The sequence below is a fragment of the Tupaia chinensis genome, unplaced genomic scaffold (assembly GCF_000334495.1).
Source record: "Tupaia chinensis unplaced genomic scaffold, TupChi_1.0 Scaffold000066_1, whole genome shotgun sequence".
Taxonomy (NCBI): Eukaryota; Metazoa; Chordata; class Mammalia; order Scandentia; family Tupaiidae; genus Tupaia; species Tupaia belangeri.
This window is the reverse complement of record NW_006159525.1, coordinates 5,017,138-5,022,002: the sequence shown is the minus strand read 5'-3', so window position 1 is coordinate 5,022,002 and position 4,865 is coordinate 5,017,138. Positions and strand designations below refer to the sequence as shown.

The window sequence follows — 4,865 nt, the reverse complement described above, 5'->3', positions numbered from 1 at the left end:
CCCTTGCAGCTCGCGGGCCGGCTTCGGCTGCGCCTGCTGCTCAAACCCAGTTCGGATTGCTTTTCTTTAGAGTTCTGCAAAATGGTGTCTGCGTTTGCTGAAGGCTCCCGGCCTCCCGTACGGGCGCGGGGCTGGTGCGCCGCTCTCTGGCCAGCGGCGAGTCGCATGGCTCGTCCTTGGGGTGACCTGCATTATCTGGCACCTCGGGTTGCTGCGCACGCAAAAAGTATCACTGGAAGAAAGGGAAAGAATCCCACGCGATTGTGTAAATACTCTTTACCGGTAGTAAGCTCGGACGCCCTCTGCCGAGCGAGTCCGGAGCGGGAGGCGCAGGGCAAGGCGGGCGGGCGGGTAGAAGCTGCTGGCCAGAGCTGCAGCCAGAGGGTGATGGCACTGGGGCAAAGGGTCAGTCCGAGCTGTTTAAGGCCAGCGGAAATGAGAAACGACACGGAGACGCTGACTAGTCAACTATCACTTTGGCCGAACTGACAGCTTCCTCGCCTGGATTTTTTTCTCCCCCTCCTTGTTCCTGAAATTGTTGGATTCATAGGTGGGAGAGATTAGGGGGTAGGAGGTGGCAGTGGGTGGGGGAACCCTGCCATTTTTCTCATTAAGATAAAGGGTCTTGGGTCTTGGGGAAGTCCTGGCAGATTGTGGCTTGGGGTGGAGGTGGTTGTTGCAGAATTAGGACATTTCCAACAGGAAGGAGAAGTCATTGATGGTTCTGCCAGGACAGCAGAGTGGGTGTGTGATCTGGGAGGATCTTAGACTGCTGGCCCAGCACCGCTCAGGGAGAACTTCCCTGATAAGAATGCTCTTATCTGCCCTGACCAATGTGGTAACCACAACGCCTCGTCAGCCTGTGTTTAATGCAGTTAAAGAGACAAATTTCAGTTTTATTTCATTTTTGTTGATCTAATTTTTTTTTAATTGCTAGAGGCACATGTGCTGGCCAGAGAGAGAGAGAGAGAGAGAGAGCGAGCATTCAGTGGGGCGCGATCATGCCACAATCCCTTCTCCATTTCTCCATCCTGCCGGGATTGGGGGCAGGTGTGTGGATGCTCAGCATGTTTGTCAGGCCACCGGGATCAGGATTAGAACGCAGCTGGCCATGTGGGATCTAGTTCCCTCAACCACCAGGCCACGTGGCCAGCCCTGCTGATGGAAATTTACACCGGCACAGTCGCATGTGCTTAGTGGCTCACGAGCTGGATGGACCGCAGAGGAGTCCACTGCGATCAGAACAGAACCTTGACCACGGCAGCTAAGGTCCGGATGCAGGTGTGCCGGGATGGGCCTTTTCACTAAAAATGTGTGGAAAAAATAAAAGCTCCATGATCAAACGTCACTGTGCTCAGTCTCCATAGATCAAAATTCAGATCGCTTCAGGGACCAGCAGTTGGCATAATGGCTGTGTTGTTGGACTCCCATGTAGTCGACTGCAGTTCGAGTCCCGGACCTGGTGGCTTAAACTCATCCCGGGGGTGTGTGTGTGCCCACGATCCCGAGAGGAGAATGGAGGAGAAGGGATTGTGGCGTGGCCATCCCCTCTTGGAGGGTGATTTCTCGCTTTCTGTCTCTGTGTCTCTCTCTCTGTCTTTCTGGCAAGCGCATGTGCTCAAAAAACCTCCAAAAAAAGAAAAGATAATCAGACCGCTTCTTGGAGAGTTGCAGTAATTTTGAGAAATACAGCTTCACCTGGGGTGTTTCTTAGAAAGTGTCCAGGGCTAGCCTTGGGTTTTACGTGTCAGCCTTTGTGTATGGCACCAGGATCAGCAGTCGAAAAGGTTATTTGCGACTTGTCCGTGTTTCCTGGTGCGTCCTGAGGGCTGATAGCATTTCTGGCTTGTCGGGAGAGGCTCTTTCATTTGGAGTTTTACCAACAACTTTAGAGTTTTCTTTAATTGTCTCCTGGTGTTACAGATTTGGAAAGAGGCTTTTTTTTTTTTTTTTGGTTCTAATTATAAATTCCTAGGTGACATCATTCAGTCCCCAAACACTCCTTGGAGTTGTACTGAATAGAAGACATTATGCCAACAAGTTATCTGGGGATGTCAGAAAGAAAGGATGAGAAGCAGTGCAGCCGGGGGAAATGTTTTCCGGCCTGCTTTCTGGTATAAGCAACTGCGTTGGAAGAGATAAGGCACACATGGCTTTTAAATGAAGGCACAGGGGTCTCTAGGGGACACGAGGCAGGAGAAAAGAACTGGGCTGAAAACATCGTCACGTATTCACTAAGAGATGAGAGTGTGGCCAAGGCAGCTCCTCACCGCGTTCCTATGGGGACCTTTGGGGTGAAGATTCGGGCTCTGGGACAGCTTGACTCCTGCTGGATGGTATGTGCGTAATCTGCGAGAGAGAAAACAGATACGGCACACGGTGTCACAGCGAGCATCGAACTCCCCGCTTGACCGTGAGGAGTTCGGCCGTGCCCACGGGTCAGGCCTACACTCATTCAGGGACAAGTGGGGAATGGAGGCGGTCATTCAGATACTCCTTCGAGCTGTCGGCCAATGTGACATCCCCAGTTACTCAGCCGTTGTCGATTTGTGGAGCTCTCTTGAATTTATTAAGAAAAGGAGATTACCGAAAAATCCAGAATGTCTGTAGGGCTACACGCAGGTTGAGTCATACAGATAGAGGAGGACATTGAGGGCCTCCCACTCCTGAAAGGAGCCTCTTGCTCTGGGCCAGTCTGGAAATACAAATGGAGGTTTAGGATTTGCGGCAGCTCAGACCTTCCCCGTGCTGTTTTTACAACCAGTCGATGCATTTCATGTTGGATCGCGTTTGGGCTAAAGACAGAAAGTGGTAAAATAGCACATTAAGAATTTTGGGATCTCCGACTCAAATATGATTCAAGCTGCTCTTTAATTAGCACCTTCCTGTGACTTTTTGTGAGTGAACCATTGGGGAAAATGTGTGATTTTTTTCTCTAGTCATTCAAAGTAGCTTTGAACAGGATCTAGTTGACCTGCCCATAATGGAAAACCCAAATACCAGCAGCTTAGATAAGATATTTTCCCCTTCAATGTGAAATCCAGATGTGGATGGCTTCCGGCATTGGGACGGTGCGGATGTTTAGGGCTTTTCCCTCTCTTTCAGGGAGCAGGGCAGGGAGGTGGGGGTGGAGAAGGGAAACCACCCACACCTGCACTCCTGCACACCACACCACCCCCTCTTCTGGGGAGCTCTTGGGAACCAAACCTGCTGACTCCTGACATCTCATTGGCCAGAGTTCTGTTAAATGGGCAGGCATAGTTGCAAAGGAGGCTGGGAAATGTAGTTGAAAAGCCCCAGCTCCTTAGTTAAAGCTGATATTCTATTACTAAAAGAAAGGGATACTGGGGCCGGTAGGTGGTGTGGTGATTGAGGCGCTAGACTCCCATATGGCTGACCATGGTTCAAGTCCTGGACCTGGTGGCTTGTTTGCTCACTCTTTGTCTCTCTCTTCATTCGAATTAAAATATAATAATAATGATAAATAAATTTAAATAAAACAGTTATTTAAAAAAGATGTTAAAAAGAGAAGAAAGGAATACTGAATACGGGGTGGCATCAAGTAGACTTTACTTTTTCTTTAAAACAGGTCTGAGGATGGGCAGGTGGGGTGGTGTTTACGGTGCTGAACTCCCACATCGCCGACCATGGTTGGGGTCCTGGTCCTGACAGCTTGCTTTCTTTCTCTCTCCACTCCCCAACTCTGTCTTTCTTGGGTCAAATTAAAATAACAATGATGGATAAAATTAAATAAATAATTATTTAAAAAAATGAAAATGAAAAACACAACAGGGCTGGCCCTGTAGCCTAGTGGTGAAGAGAGTCAGATTTCACATGACCAACTGCAGTTCAAATCCTGTCCCCGGCAACCTGAAAAACGCACCAGATACCTGTCTGTGTGCCATGGCCAAAATCCCGGTAGGCTGGAAAAATGGAGGAGAAAGGATTGTAGGGTTACTACGCCACGTTGGGGGGGTGCTTTCTCCCTCTCCTCCTCACAGGTGAACACACATGCCCCCTGGCAATTAATAACAACCAAAAAACCTTAAGACAAACAAAAAACTTTAAACTTTTCTCTAGTTTTGTCAAAAAAAAAATTCTACCTTGGGGCTGGCAGGTGGTGTGGTGGTTAGGGTGCTGGACCCTCACATGAGTAACCACAGTTTGAATCCCAAACCTGGCGACTTGCTTTCTTGCTTTCCCTTGTGTGCGCTCTCTGTCTCTGGTTAAATTAAAAAAGATAATAGTGATGAATAAAATTAAATACGTAATTCTTAAAAAAAATTCTAACTCAATAGTTTACATGAGGAGCTTTTATTTATAACTAATTACCGTGGAGCAAAACGGACTGCGAAACAGTTACATATGTATATAAGGTGAGAGCACAGCTAAGGGGACTCTGTGTATGTACGTGTCTCTGCATCCGGATGTCTGTGTGTGCGTGTTCTCTAAGAACGTGAGCAGCATTCTTACTGAATGATCTTCACTACATCCCTCCTGGGGGCTTTAAATGAATTAGGTGTGTCTTTGTCGTCAGCAATTCAGTCTCCCTCTGTCAGAATCTGAGCCGAGCAGGATACTCCTGAGGACGAAATAAAGAGCTTCCACAGTAGTTTCTTAAACCTGAAATTCACCGTGAAGAGCAAGTTCAACTTCATTACTGATTTGAAGAGAGATTGATTGAGCCAAAGGGAAGGCTTCTCTGAATGGAGTGCGTCTGCCTTGATTTAAGTAACTGAAAGAACCACAGTGTGTGAGTGGTGTTTAGATTCATGCCTGAAACCATTTCGTTGCAAGTCAGTCTTACTGGTGGAAGAAAGTGTGGGATGAAGGGAGGATTGGGGTTAGAGGGTGTGGATGGGTGT

The 4,865-nt window shown here is 48.1% G+C and overlaps 1 long non-coding RNA gene across 1 annotated transcript in view; it reads left to right on the top strand.

The window, feature by feature from the left end:
* The first annotated feature begins 2,214 nt into the window (after nt 1-2,214).
* Nucleotides 2,215-4,865, top strand: part of LOC114005145 (uncharacterized) — a 30,979-nt gene continuing 28,328 nt past the window's right edge. The window contains exon 1 of the long non-coding RNA XR_003547038.1: nt 2,215-2,336. This is a non-coding gene — a long non-coding RNA (uncharacterized LOC114005145). The remainder of the gene's footprint in view (nt 2,337-4,865) is intronic.